This window comes from Crocodylus porosus, unplaced genomic scaffold (genome assembly GCF_001723895.1).
Source record: "Crocodylus porosus isolate Cpor-Errol unplaced genomic scaffold, CroPor_comp1, whole genome shotgun sequence".
Lineage (NCBI taxonomy): Eukaryota > Metazoa > Chordata > Crocodylia > Crocodylidae > Crocodylus > Crocodylus porosus.
In genome coordinates this window covers 51364191-51379775 of record NW_017728906.1, presented here as the reverse complement: position 1 = coordinate 51379775, position 15585 = coordinate 51364191, and the positions used below count along the sequence as shown (strand labels likewise).

Below are 15585 nucleotides of genomic sequence, written 5' to 3'. Positions count from 1 at the left end.
GTGGCATAGCAAAGCTGCTGGCCACAAGGCAGAATGATATATTAAAAGTATGTTGCAAGCAAGGTTCCCTCTAAGGTGTGTGCGTGCGCAGCTGCACACAACTACAAGTGTGGCCATGCACAGCCTTTTCAATGGTGCGTACCAGGAGGAGCTGAAGCTCCTAGGCGAGATTGGGGCGGGAGCCTGGTGCAGGCTCTGCTGTCTCTGGGGAAGTGCTCCACCCCTACCCCTCCCACATTACAGCTGGGGAGTGGAGCAGTTCCCTGGAGCCAGCGGAGCCTGCGCCAGCCCCCCACCCCAGCCTCGCCTCACCTCGGGGAGGAGCCGCTGCCTGCCTCAGTGAGGCTCTGCTGACTTTGGGACACTGCTCCATTCCCTGGCCCTGTTGCCACATGCCTTCTCATTCCCTGAGGCCATGCAGGGGAGCAGTGTCCTGAAGCCAGCAGAGCCTCACTTGGGGCAGGCAACAGCTTCTCCCTGAGGTGAGGCAAGGCAGGGACGGAGGCTGGGGTAGGGGGCTGGCGCCAGCTCTGGGAAAGTGCTCCACTCCCCAGCCCTGATGTGGGGGAGTGGAGTACTTCCCTGGAGTCACAGCCCACTCCAGGCCCCCAACCCCCTTCAGTAAGTGTCCCATGCCGGACCATGGTGGTGCACTCATAGACCACTACTTCTTAGAGGGAACATTGATTGCAAGGTGCTTAAGCAAACAGATTTTGCTTATAAAATGCTTAACATAAGCAAAACAGCTGGCTTAGCATAAGTAACCATTTTAACTGCATCTTTGAAGTGAGTCTGCATACTGTGAATGAAGTAGTTTTAGGAATGTTAAGGTGGACTAGGAAAAGAGACTGGGAGGTGAAAAAAACAACACTTAATTGCTACCAGACTCTGAGATGAACATATGTGAAAAGGTGAATGGTGACTGGTGAAGAAGCCTCCAGAAGCTTCCAGGTTTTGGTTAAAGTCCGCCCATTGACTGAAGTAGTAGTTAAGGTCTTAGACATGTGCTCATAGCAAAAAGACATGCAAATGAATGAAACGCATGGGCAATTCTATGCTAATGAAGTAACTAGAGGCAGAGCTCAAGATGGGAGGAGAAATGGGTGGAACAAAAGGCGGGACGGAGGTAGAGTGAATATTAATGGAGTATAAACCAAAGTGTAAAAATGTGGGAAAAACTTTTGTTAATGGCGGCTCCCTGGCATGTTGGTTTTTTTGGCAGCTAGTCTGAAGCAGTCTTCATTCTGAATGAAGCTGTTGCGAGCAATGTGTGCTGGTGTTTGCTCCCTGCTTGCTCTGGCTAATGAGCAACAGGATGCATGGGCAGTTGGATCGTCATCTCCCTAGTCCTTGGGTGCCTCATGGAGTCAGGGTCTAACACTCTACAGCTATGCACTTCTGTCAGTGCATAGCTGTAGAGCACTTCAGGGGCCTGAGCATATAACTGTGGCAAGAAACCTTTTCACCTGCCCCCCCCTCAAATGTGAAGCTCCTCCATATGGCAAAAGCCCCTTTTGCAGTATTTGCCCCCTTTTGGGTTTGCTTTCTCTTTTCTATCTTTCCTTCCTTCTTCTCTCCTTTATTATATTATTATAAGGTGTACTTGTACAGAAAATAGAGCTTGTTGATACTTTTAAACTTAAAGTACATTTTTAAAAGCAAGTTGTACCATGTAACAATGTTAGCAAGGGTAGGAATCTCTGTGTGGAGTGGGTCCCTGAATGAATCATGGTTGATTGTGTAACACAGTAGCTAGGTTGGATAAACAAGCAGCACTTAACACTTACAAAACTACAGACCAAGAAGACAAAAGAATCAATACAGAGCCAGGAATTCCTTGAAGCTTCACTGTTAAAAGGCGCAGAAGCCCCTATTTGAACTAACCAATGCTTAAAACAGACCCTTGAGACTGAAATATGCCCTGATCAACCACGTCCAGAGCTCTGTGAATCAATTAAAATTCATCAATGGACTCCCAAGACTGCATGCATCTGTGGACATGACCACTGGGGCTGACAGCAGCCACCAAGAGGGAGGTCTCTCAAGGTCAATGACCCCTGGATTGGGTAAGCCCAAGAATTAGGGAGTCACCAAAGTCTGTCAGAGAGGGATAAAAGGCAGCAAAGAATGACCCCCAATGGTGCCCTCTTTGGCCTGACCAGCACCCTGCCTGTCCAGCCAGAAAGACCAGCTGGCAACCCCCTTCTGAAGCAACCTTGCTGTCACAGAGAACTTAGGTGCCCTGCTCCTTACAGTGGAAAATGCTAGGGAAAGAGCCCTAGCAGTGAGTGGGGAGCCCCAGGTGCTGGTTGCCAGGACAACCAGAGTGAGCCACTGGCCCACACCTGCCAGTGGTCAGCTGACCGGAAGAGGCCGGCCCTGGCTTCTATATAAACTCCAGGGCTGAGGCCAGGGGTGGCAGTTCCCTGCCAACAGCCAGGGGGGAAGGAGCTCTCCCAGAGCAAGCAAAGGGGAGAGGCCTGACTACATTAGCAGCTTCTGAGACTGAGGGACAGACTATCCCCCAGTATGGGTTGAATGATGTTGTAGCCGAGCGGCTTGAAATTATGTTATGTTACAGCCCAGGGGCTTGTTTTGTTTACTGTTTAAGACCAGTGGCTTGGGTGAGGTTATTAGGGGATGGAGGTGGCCTCATAGGGGACCCATGGCAGCATGGGGGTCCTGGCACCATAGAGGGTGCAGCATTGGGGGGATGGAGTGAGACGGGCCAACCAAGAGCCTAGGGAGGACAAGGGGGCCAAATTGTAACAAGGCCCAGACCAAATAATGTCAGTTCTATCTGTGAGGCATGGTAAAGGGGTGGTTGCAGTCATGCATAGCCCATAAAGCTAGGGTGCCCCAAAACACCCATTGCAGGATGGGACCCACAAGGGGTCCAGGAGCCCACAGGGTCAGACAGTACAACAAGACAGTGTCCAAGATGATGTAAAGACAGCCTCCCTATTATATATTTTACCAAAGATGTGGCAAGTAAGAATCAAGGGTGCCCTTTGGGCCAACTTGGCACAGGAAGGGGGCCTTGGGGAGATCATGGCATGGGGTCCTGCAGGAGGGCCATGACAATCGCACTGAAAGAAGCTTCAACTGGCCCTTGACAATGGATTTCAGCGCTTGGGGATAAGTTTATCTTGACACCGGTGCTTAGTGTTCCTAGCTAGTGAGAGTGGATCCCGAGGTTTATAGTCTGACTTTTGCACCCATCCAATAAACTAGAATTTTATGATGAAGCTGTGAGTTTGTGCTTTGTAGCCAACATGACAAACTGTTAATTCTGAACTGCCCTTTGTCTTTGAGACAATTATGCAAGAGGAGAAGCTATATCAAACTTAGTCACAAATAAAACCACACACACGAAATGTACCTGAGCCACTAAACAATCCAATACCACACAAAGCCTAGCACCCTTTGATGTCAAAGGTAACAGGTTGGAGAAGAGGATTTAAAAGGTAGTAATCAGTTTCCTACCATATTAAAACATAGTGTTTTATTGTATCAGGTTTTCCAACTTCAGGAATAGCTATTTGCTAATAAAATTGACTTCTGTTCCAGAATTCACCTCTATGTTGGCCTGAGATAACATCTGTTTTCCTAAAGAGTGCTTGAGAAAGTGAATTATGGCTAAGACTTCAGCTTTGCTCAGATATGAGGGTGATATAAAGTATATTCCACACTAATTGGACTCCAAGAGATTGTTGAAGGGAATGTGCACCTACATCTATGAATAGATACTGGCATTATAGACACAAGCCAAATAAAAATTAAGATCTATACCAAGTAATATGGAATTGTCAGCAACAGAATTTAGCATGTTTTGCAAGACAATAAAAATTACTAAATTGTAGACATCATTGGCACACAGTGTTCATAGTGCCAGCAGAAGATAAAAAATTGTTTCATTCTTTTATAACTACAAAGTCCACAGGAGCCCTAAGGACTGTTCTCTCTCTAAATTGTTAAAAAAGATGGTTTAGTGCATTATTTCCAGCACAAGTGTCTTGAGGCAATCATCACTCAATATGAAAACTGAGATCCCGTCTGTAGACTCAATTCTGCAACCCTTAATCAAGTTAAGTAATATTTACTTGTGTGAGTAGTTTCATTGAAGTCACTGATGTGAGAAAGGTCTGGGCACTTATATAAAGCTCAAACCTGAAGTCTTTTTAGAGCACACAAACATTATGAAAACGAAAATAATTTACAATGGAAAACCAGAAGGTTTTGAAAGAATCATTTTTCTTAAGAGAGACTGTTAGACCAAACAACAAAAACAAAAAAACAAGGGGGAGGGAGAGAGTTATTAAAAAAAAAAAAAGTTTAAGTCCTAATGAGCCAACTTAATAGAAAATAGGATTCATTGGGGAACACTCATTCTGACAATGGAAAATCATGACTTTTGTCTGCTTGTGGCACCCAGGATACTCACAATGTTACATGGGTCGTCTGTGTCTTTACTGAGATGTTTAGGAGTAAAATAAATATATTTCAGTCAGTATCCTGATGAGTGCAAAGCTATAAGAGAATCTTGTTTTCCTATTCAGTCTAAGACAGGATTTTAACATTTTTTAAGGAATGTACCCCTCCTGGGTACACTTCTGGCAGAGTGGGGGCAGGGTGGCAGTGGCCAGATGCAGAGTGGGGGGTAGTGGCTACTGGCTGTGGATGTGGACTTGGGGGAGCGGGGGGGGGAAGACAGGACCTTGCACACAGGCAGTGGCAGTGCAGGGTACTGGATGACCTCACACGAGCTCCACCCCCCTCATCTGGCTGGCCAAAGGAGGGACCTGAAGAAGAATGTATTGCATTTGTAATCTTGTCCAATTCTATCCCAACCAAGCAGTTGGTTCAAAATATACACACACGAGCCCAGAAATGTCCTTACCTAAACAAGGCAAGAGCTTTAAACCTGGAGACACTTCATTTCGGGAATATCCAAAAATTAGTCTATTATAGCAGTCAAAAGCAATTTTGGTTCTGCTACCTATTCAAGAGACTTTAAAACCAATTTAAAAATAGCCAATCCCAGAACAGAAGACCAACAAATAGTAGTGTTAAAAGTTTTCAGATTAATCATCATAATTTATTTTAACTTTGCCATTGCAAACAGTAGACACAGGATTAAAACAGGATCCTGCCTTGAACATTTAGAGAGTTTAAGCACAACAATAAAAGTATGTTTCAATTATAAGACTGGAAAAGAAGGAAGATGGCATTATTGATTATCCAAGATTAGCTCAGTGAAAAAAATCAGAGGAAGAAAAATCAGAAGAAGCAGTATGGGAAAAATGTTGGGGTGTTATTTGTGTCTTCCTCATATTCATTATTTTATAATCAGCCATGTCCTTTTTTGTTTCCACTCTATACAATTTACCTTGAATCTTTTCCAGCACTCTTCATATGGAATTTCACCTACCATCTACTCATTTTTCATCAGTCTCTGACCCTTTTCTTCTATGCTATTAGTTTTATTGATAAGGTAGCTAGCACAAAGAACAGTACTGGAGGCAAGGCAGCACTGATACATTAGATCCTCCACATATTTTTCACATTATCACCACATTATTTTTCTTCATATTCTTTGTACAACCCAATACCTTTTTTATTACATAGATAGGAATTAATTACTGGTGTATGTTCCTTTATTAGAAGCCACCTAGTATACTTTCTTCACACTTCAATATTCTGGTGTGAGACAGATCCTGCCTCTACCAAGGTGCCAACTTTTTGGATCTGTGCCTTTGGACTTCTTTTTGCTTGCCTTGATCTGTAGAAATATAGGACCAGATCCACAAAGAAATGAGTGCAGGCTCCATCCTTCCTCTGCTGTAGCAGACCAATTATACAGAAATGAACACATCATGAGGCCCCAGAAAAGTAAGTAAAACAGATCCCAACTCTATAGCCTAATGCTGAGAATTACTAGAAGAAGGATAGATTTTGGTCCCTGTTCCTGTAACTGTTTGTGCATTTTCTATTAAATAGTCATTGTCCATGTATATAAAAAGCATTTGAAGCAGAGATCAAACTTAGGATTCCTCCCTCTCAGAGGAGTGTTGTTCTCATTAAAAGAAAACCTAGGTTTTCTTTTGTTTACTTTCCTTCTGGCCCCATGACTCTCACATTCATTTCTATCCATGAGCTAGCTTTATAGAAATGGTACTGAGTTTTCCCTGACCAGGTTTGCCGATATCCCAGCAGTTAGGGCAATCTCCTGGCAGGAACTGAACCCTCTCCATTATGAGGAGGGAACTGACCCAGGTCTTCTGCTTCCAAGTTCTAACTAGTGGGCTATGGTATGAAAGGTTGCCAGCACAATCACTTCCACGGATACCAGGCCTGGATGAAAGGCAATACTGCCAGGCAAACTTGCATATTTTAGGCCGTGCCCTGACACATGGGTATATATCAAAGTACTGTCCCTTTGGCGATCATCCATGGCACTAGAAAATACTTTTTTTATGCTACTCCTAGGAGCTATGGCTCAGTAGCATATTTAAAAGGATAACATACTTATACAATTGCACACCTCATGACAATCTCCACCATTATCAGCCAGGGTCACAGTTAAAAACAAAATGAATGTCTAGCAGAAATAAAATTAGAAAAAAAAAAAGCAAACCACCAAACAAAACCAGGTCAACTCTCACTTAGAAGAAACAGAAAATATATATATGTGGTCTATCAGGAGAGCAATGGACCTTCTGGTAATTACAATCGTACAGATATTCCAGCCCACAAAAGTACAAGTATTCAAATTGCGTCTCCCAAAGCAAAAATGGCTGTTCTAGGACAAAAAGTTACTTGATTCCAACCAGGTAGAAATTGATCCTGAGAGAGTTTCTTTCAGAACTATGAATGTCTACACTTTCCTACACCTTAATTCCTCTGGGGACTAGGAGGTCATGGATCCCATGCTTTCTAGAGTGTGGACTCATCCTAGTTTAGAGAAGGCATAGGACAGCTGTGTCAGCCCCTCCCACAGATTGAGGGGGCAGAGGGAAAGAAAAGAGGAGCATCTGACAAAATGTGAAAAATAGCTTCTCTCCAGTGTCTCCTCACACAAATTCCTGGTGTGAGAAGTAGGCAGGGGGCTTTGTCCCCTTGGTTTGGATGTTCAGCTTCCAGGCTGAGTACATAGAACAATACCACCCCCTGCCTGGTTCTCCTTCAGGCATTCCCAGGAAGCAGGCAGTCTTGAGCAGCTTTGCCCCTGTTCTGTTTTCCCCTGGGAATGGGAGACGTGAAACCGCCCAAGCTGTCCCAAGACTGGAATAAACCTGGTTTTGGGAGGATGCAAGCAGCAGAGGTAAGGGGGAAGTTGCAGATTCCCTCTTCCAGAATCATTTCTAGCCTTGGAAATTTTACAAGGCTAGAAATGACTGCTTCTAAATGGCCATAATCTCCAAGTAGAAGCTTTAAGAGTTATTTGTCCTTCCAACTTTTGAAAGTATTGACCAAGGGTGAAAAACCTCCTCTTTACAACCTCACATTCTAGTTCTGTAACTTTCCTAACGCTAGAATGTTATTTCAATATCACTTTAAAAACCCACACCATCTAATCCATATTTCTGTCCAACTTTTATTATTATGGAGCTTTTTCTACAAATAAAGATGATGGCAAGATTATTTTACCGTCCCAGAAGGCCACAGATGCCCTCAAATGAACTTGGAGCAGGAAAAACAGTGAGGCTGCTATCAAGTAACAAAATAGTTACTCTGAAAGAGAATGGCACCATTGAGTAGTAAAGCTTCGGAAGTTTCAGTTGCTTGGTACTCTCGTACCACACAGAAACCTGAACAATCTGTTGGTTTGTGCATCTAGGAAACAGATCTTCAAAGAACAAATACTACCTTTGTTTTTCTTAGAAAATTCCCCTCATCAGAATACCCAAGTCTTTCATTAAACATATAGCACGGCCACTGGAAAATTCATCCTTGCATGGATAAAAATCCCAGAGCTGACTGGAAATCCACAAATCTGAAAAATGTATTTGTCAACTATATTTCAGGTTTATATTCTACAATCAGCCTAAGGATAAATGCAAGTTCCTTAGAATGACTAAATACTAGAGATGCTAAACTTGCTATAAAAGTGTTAGGGGTGCCTTGTGAAAAGCGTGCAAGGATATTGGACTTTTTGTACGCAATATGGATTGTATGGCTGACTACAGTTAAAGCAAGTTGGCTATAACCCAAGTGGCATTACTGAGTCTTAAGTCCCTATAATTCTGTTGTGTTGTCTCTGTGCCATCACATCTATAAAAATGCGTTGCTGTCTGACATCAAGTTGCAGAATCATCTAAAACAGTGATGCTCCTGGTGTTGGTTCCATTGACCAGATTAATGGCATGGGACTGGTCCACAGACTGGGCTGGGCCTCATTCTGCCCTGAGGCTCCAGGGGCACCACATGTCCCCTGCCTGGTCCCATGTGCCAGGATTAGGCACTGTGGCCACCCTGTGTGCCTGATCTGGAGCACAGGACCACAGCCCATGGAACTCCCCACAGATCTGTGGGGAGCCTTGTGGGTTGGATGACATGGTGCCAGGGACCAGATCGGGCCTGCTTGCCAGGGCTCAAGCTCCTGTGGATTAAGTAATAAACATAGATTGATTGATTGATTTATTAGGAGGCTGGGTCCACAAGAAATCTAAAATGAGTGCTACTATCACTATAATCTACACAGAGGAGAAGGTATCACCATTAGTTGCTTTAATTTCCTCTCTCAAACCTGCAGTTGTATAAATTTTGGAAGGTAGAAAATGGAGTTGGGTAAGGCTGCTCTTGGACATTCTCTTCCACTGCACTCAAGATCTGTCTTGAGTATCATATGGGAATGGAGAGGAACAGATAAAGCTCTGCTTGATTGTAAGTACCAGGAACACAGTGTAAATATACCCATAAAAACCTAAAGAAAGGCCCACATCCAAGTGTTGCAGAAAATTTGTATCTGATGGGAATGGCACTTTATTTCTTTCTGTGGTGAGATGAATGTCCTTGTATTTAGTTGGAGATCTGTAAAGACTTGCAGAGGCATCTGCATTGAAAAAGTCCAGAGCTGGGTAACAAAGGACAGGACATACTTACTGCAATGCCTATGCCACTGCTAGGTCTTAATGGCTGGCACTAGTTTGATCATCTGTCCTGCTTTTGATATAGCCAACTGAAGCAGAGTAAGTGATTTTTCTCATTCTGCAAGCCTGAAAAGATTCTGGTAATATACCTATGTTAGAAGGCCACACTGAGGTAAACAAGCAAAAATGGTGCCAGAAAGGCAGTTTTCACTATCCTCAGCAGATCCAGGGCAGACTGTAAGTATTAAGACATCACATGAGCCTGGAACACCAAGTATGGAGAGCCAAGGCATGGCAAATCATCCAAGATGTCCAGCCAGACACAGAAGGTACCAAATACAGCAGTACCTGGAACAATGATCTTATGAGGAATGAGCAGGAACCACCTCTCTTTCTGGAGTTTAAGATTTCTGGAATAAGGTATTATTCCACTCAAGCCAAATGATAAGAAAATAATAGCTTGACTAAGAGATAATCCAGCCTGAAGACATGAAGAGTTTGATACCCCTTTTGTAGCAGCAAATAAACCGAGATAAAATGTACTTGTTTATATGGACAAGGATAACCACATGATCCTTGCAAAGGATCACCTATTCATTTCCCCAAAGGATGTGATTTTTTTTTTTTTTTTAAAAGTCAGCTGCAGTTAAGATTGCAGCTTGACCCCAAAGACCGGACATTCTGCATCAGGAATGTAGAATACCTTGAAAAATAATACTGATAATAGTCTAAGGAAAATGAGGTAAGTCACTGTTCTTTGAAAGAAGCCTCTGGCCAAAAAAGGTCTTGGACAAAGTGATTTTTGCCATTACAGGCCAAGTACAACTTCTTCCCATCTGACTTTCAAATCCCTTTGCAAAACTTCAAAATGTTGGCTGGATCCGTAGCTCAAGATTAATCCTGAACAAGAGATTCACAAAAGAATAGTTATTACTACCTGTACATTTCCTCCAGGGATAGATTACTTTCTGGTGCTTATATAAAAAAGTTACTCCTTCTCCTAATTCAAAACGACAAAGAAAATGAAGCCCACCTATAGATGCTCAAGCAAATTTAGGCAAATGGAAGTGGTGTGCATGTACATACCTATCTATATTATCCATCTATCTATACACATATCCCCAGCCACTGTTCTACACAAACACACACACACACACACCCTCTCCTTTCAGTTTGCATGTTAACAAAAACTCAATTTCAGCAGACTCTGAATACAACATCTCTAGCACTGAATAATCCAAGTATGTGCATGTTCTTATTCTTCAGAGTTTAGTTCTCCATAAAGTTTTGTAAATTTAATTTTACTGCTTTTAGTATTTTTGTTTTCTATAAGATCGGATATCAAAAGGTAATGGCCCAGGTTTTCTGCTTTGCCAAGCATTTGCCCAGACCTGCAGTTGAAAGAAAAGGATAGTCAGGCTAGTAGATATCATTCCTTGATTCTCTGAGTGGATTTTCACTACTTGGAGTCCTGCTGTAAATTAGAACAAACTGGCATCTACTCTAATTTATGCAAGATGGATAGAGGCCAAGGGCCCTGCTCCCTTCCTCCTAATCACATCCAAGTACACTGCTTCTGGGGCAAGAAAAAGCTCCCTCAGATTATAAGAAGCCTCATGTTTGTTTCAAGTAAAGTCCATGGTTTAACTGGAGTCATAATCTAGCTCTTTTCCCTAAGGAAGTATTTTTCCACATCATCCTTCAGTCGTGTGTTTTAAGAACAGGCAGAGAGTAGCCAGTAGCACATCACAGCATGGACAATGCTAATATGATACTGCACTGTAGCGTCACCTAGAAGATGCTCACCAGTGCCACTGTTCAGTAACTCTGGTTACTGTGCATTTTATTTAGTATTTGATAATAAAAGTACTAGATAAATGTTCAGTAACAACTGCACAGTAGCATCTCATGTAGATGCACCCACAGAGGTAAACTTGCAAATTCTTGGTATTTCCCCAAAACATTTTGGGTACTTAAGTGTAAATTCTGAGTTTGAATTGAAACTAAATATAGCCAATGTTTTCAAGTTTGGGTGCCTGAAGATTGGTACCTCACTCCATACCCAGCCCCTTAAATAACCAACTGCTCCTCAGAAATATTGAGCAGCTGTTGTTCCCAATGAAGGCAGAAGTTACTAATAAGTAGCATGCTACTTATTAAAATGCATAAATAGGGAAATAACTGCCTGTCTTTGCACTTTTACATTACTAAAATGAAGTCCTCAAACTGATGTGATGCTCCCGTGTTAACCCAGCCTTGCAGAAAATTGCCAAAAAGCAACAACATGATGAACTTCCCACACTATAAATCTCAGTAAGACGGGAACTTCAAGACTGTGTGGGCAACTAAAAATCAGGCAGTTTATAGTTTTTTTATCTTTATTAACTTGTCAGTCTCAAGACAACTATATTAATTCAACATTAAAGTTACTTTTTTCTTTTTAAAACCCATGCAATGAAAGAATGCTGTATAAATTTGGAAAAAACCCAACCTCTTGTAAATATTTTCTATGCTGTATGAGCAAAAAAGTTATTATGGAAGCTTGCTTTCTCATTTCTTCTCTTGAACCTTTAGTGTAGAGTGTGATTTCTTTTTAAGGAAAAATAAGCTTAAATGCATAAATAACTGAAAGCAACATTTCTGATTTCTCAAGCACGTATCTGGATAAGAGGAAGAGGGGCTTAATACTCTTTAGCCCTAGCATTTTCTTGAGCTGTTGATAGAGTACTATTGGGCATTTTAAGCAGTTTCTCTGGCTAAAGACACGCAGAGAAAAAGCCCAAGGCTGAATCAAGTCAATCTTTGCAGGTTAGTCTAACTGTGCAGATTGAGCCAATCAGCAAGTGGACAGACATTAACTTTTGGTCTGGGAAATGCAGCCACATGCTTGCAGGGGCTGAGGCCAGAAGCCTAAAGGAGGTGTGGTTGTGGTGGTGGTGGTGGTGGTGGTGGTGGGGGTCGGGGAGCTAGACATGCCTCTTTGCTCAGATGGAGCAGGGAGCTTGGGCCAAGGCTAGCCCACCCATCTTGCAAAAGCATCTTGGGATGCTGGGCAATTGTGAGTTAACTTGAATCTGGAGGGGATCTGAGAGAGAAGTTCAATAAACTGATTTAACCCAAATCAGTTAAGTCTGATATTACATCCAACCAGGTCTATCTTAAACTGTTCTCAGCCATTTTGAAAGCAGTTTATGTGCACCAACTTCCATTTTGTTTCAGATTTGAATTGGTTTCTGATCATTCATACCAGTTTGTGTGTACTGTCTGTCCCTAGAATCTATGATCCCTTTAGGTTTCTTGTTTGATTTAAGTTGGCTTGGCCAATAACAAGACTTACTTCATTGCTACCAGCAGTGACAAAAATTAAGGATATACTTACAGAACAGCATTCTGGGGCAGCAGCAAGCAACGTTGTTGAGTATATAACCCCCCACACAGCAGAACTCAACTTGGTAAATATTGTTTAGCTCTTTTCCATACAGTACAGAGTGGAAAGCAGGTTGCTGGCTTCTAACTTCACATACTTTTGAAGCCAATTTGACAGATGCCTGTAGTGGGTGGCCAGTTCTTCCAGCTCAGATCAGTCCTTGAGCCCTTCAATCTGCTCCCAATAACGGTGTCTCTGGCTTCAAAACCACAGTCTGTAATGGCCTTGGTTCCTGCATTTCCCAGGGCTCAACCACAAGCAAAATAATCCAAAGGAATGTACCCTTAGCCTCGTCCCAGCAACACAGGCTTCAAAACCCCAGGGTTGATCTGCACCATGCAGTCCAGTTGCACGTATCAAACAATCCAATATAAACATACCCAGTGTTAACTAGCTTTCATCCCGTAGTTTTCCTTTGAGGAATCCTCCTCCTCCGTTTCCCCTTTTAGCTCCCACACCTACTTCTTCTTCCTGTTCTGTTATTTCCAGTCAGCCAGTCACTTCCCCTCATTACTGCTAATTGCCTGCCAGCAATTAGGCCCCTTTTGTGGGTGGCTTGTTGCTGCCTGGCTAATTGATTCATGCTTCCAGCCTGCAGCCTGTTACAGTGCCATTTCAAATCAAAATACCACATAACATTGTGCAATAGCTTACTAAAACAAAATCGTATTCTATACAATCTGAATGGGTGCCCAATACAGAATCCTTTGCCCTCAAAAAATTAATTTCAACAGATAAATGAGTTTTCAGATTAAAGAAGTGGTTATCCATAAAATGTTTTAGCAATAAGAAATGTTGAGGACCTAGTCACACATTGTCAACATTTGCATTTACACAACAATGATCAAAGGAATCTTGAGCAAGCAATTTTAATAAGTCCTTTATGCTGTCAAAACTCTAAGTCTAAATTCAGGCCTGCATAGCTATCTCTAGAGTAGCTAATGGAGTTGGTTCAAAGACCTAACACAACTCAAAACTATGAGCAACCTTTTCTCTAAGGTAATGGGAAATTTCAGATAGTGTTGATATTCCTCAGGGAAAACAGTCTTCTCTGGCAGATTTAATCACATGCCTTATGTCAGAGACTGCAAACCATCTCTCCCTCTCACAGTCTCCCTTTCTATCCAGATGGAAGATGGCTGGCTAGTCCTGAAAGTACGGTTATTTTAAGGGCATGTTAGCAGGGAGGAAGGATTTTCAATCTCTAATTACAGTGGTAGCTTTTTACTGATAAATGCTTCCATGCCTAGCTCCTAGTGGGTCTATGCATTTTTAGTTTTTTTATAATAAAGATTTTTAAAAGGTCAAACCTCTCTCTATTGTCAAACTCTCAACAAATACGTAAACAAAAATGAGATGAACTTTTATAGAGGATTTGTATCCTGGGATGGTAGAGGAACCAGCAATTTTTCGAAGAAACAGTAACCATAATGATGAATGCCCTTTGTTGCAAAAATACTATTAGTCTAGTAAGTTCCTTGATTGACTTTGATATTTTATAGTTCTGTTTTTGCATTTTACCCTTCTTCTCTTCCTTCTGTTAATCTACTACAGCTATAATCAGGCTTTGGGGACTGATTCATAAAAGCCGGCATACCCAAAGTACACTTTAATTTGCAATATTGACATTGTTGTAGATCACTTTGCTTCTGTAAACAATGAATGCTGTTCCTGAAGGATACATTATCACAAAATGTAGCTGCCATGCTGGTTCTGGTCTATAGTTCAAGACTGAAGCTATAGACTCATTCAGATGGATAAAAAAAAGTGAATAAGAAACTGCAAATAATATGAAATCCTAGCAGAACAAATACAATTATCATTCCCTGGAAACAGATTTTATGTTAGTTTGCTTTTCTTAGGGGCCTTCATTTTTGGTCTTTTCCCATGCTTTTGCCAATTTACTCCATACTCTCAGTCAATTAGTACCATACATTTATAGATTATTATTCTTAATTATTGTAATCAAGGAGTACCTGGTGGCTTGCTCCAGATCCTGAACTGAGAGCATCATTCTGGGTTCATTTGAATGACTGGCTCCACTTAACACAATTGTAGTTACCTGTCCTCTAGGCTGGGAAGTCAGGGTGGCCAGACATGGATACCATCTAATATTCCCTTGTATATTATTGACTACAGAGAAGTAGTGTGCCTTAATCCCATTAACCCAACGAGCTATTTGAGCTCATGTGGAACATGGATAGATTCAAGCGTAGGCATATTAATATCTAAATGATTTTCTTGGAGGAGTATCACATTGTTCATGCCCTCATTAAAGGTTTGGATTAAGAAATCATCATCTCTTCTATGAAATGGCTTTAAGAAATTGTCATCAGTAGTACTAATAGGACTTGTATTTATTTTCACATTATGTCCAGACATTAAGTGGCTTGATCTCCTACAGTATCAGAACAGATAATGAAAATAGTTTTACACCTTCCAGAGTATCCTTCTACACTGAAGAGATCATAACAAACAGGGGAAGTTCTGACCTTTCCCTCCTTACAATTAGATAGACTGAGATGCAGCCCTATTGGCCCTTAGCCCTCACAGTCCTGTTTCTTCCTAGGAAGGAATGAGAGTGACAGTAGAATCACAGGGGACACAGCTTTTAGTACCAGTAAACCCCACTGCTGACAAGTATGATAAAGTTTTAAAAGACACTGTTTGGCTATTAAGGCAAGAGTAATTCTAGGCACAGGAGAAGGAAGGAAAATCAGGGAGATCAGTTTATGAACAGGTGGTGCCAAAGCAGTTTGCAGTAGCACAGCAAAACAGTGACAAAGGGCTGATACACTCCCAATGAAAACAAAAAAGGAAGAAAAAGTCAGCATTACCCTTTTTTTCTCAGTTTTTTTGCCAGTTTTTACCCCTGAAGACCAGGGGTAGCCATTTTGAAGGAAAGTCTCATTTCCAGTTACAGAAGATATTGTGAAATGATTGGCACTTTAACTAAATATGCTATGGGCCATGTTGCACTTCACACTTAGAATGTGTTAAATGCACTTAAATGCAAGTGACTGCACGTTCAAACAGCAAAGTGAAACCATATCACAGCAAAGTTAC

The 15585-nt window shown here is 41.9% G+C and overlaps 1 long non-coding RNA gene across 1 annotated transcript; it reads left to right on the top strand.

The window, feature by feature from the left end:
- The first annotated feature begins 985 nt into the window (after window positions 1–985).
- On the top strand, window positions 986–13947 carry LOC109305939. The gene is made up of 3 exons (XR_002099773.1): window positions 986–1065; window positions 7257–7258; window positions 13936–13947. It is a non-coding gene; the product is annotated as an uncharacterized LOC109305939 (long non-coding RNA).
- The last annotated feature ends 1638 nt before the right edge of the window (window positions 13948–15585 follow it).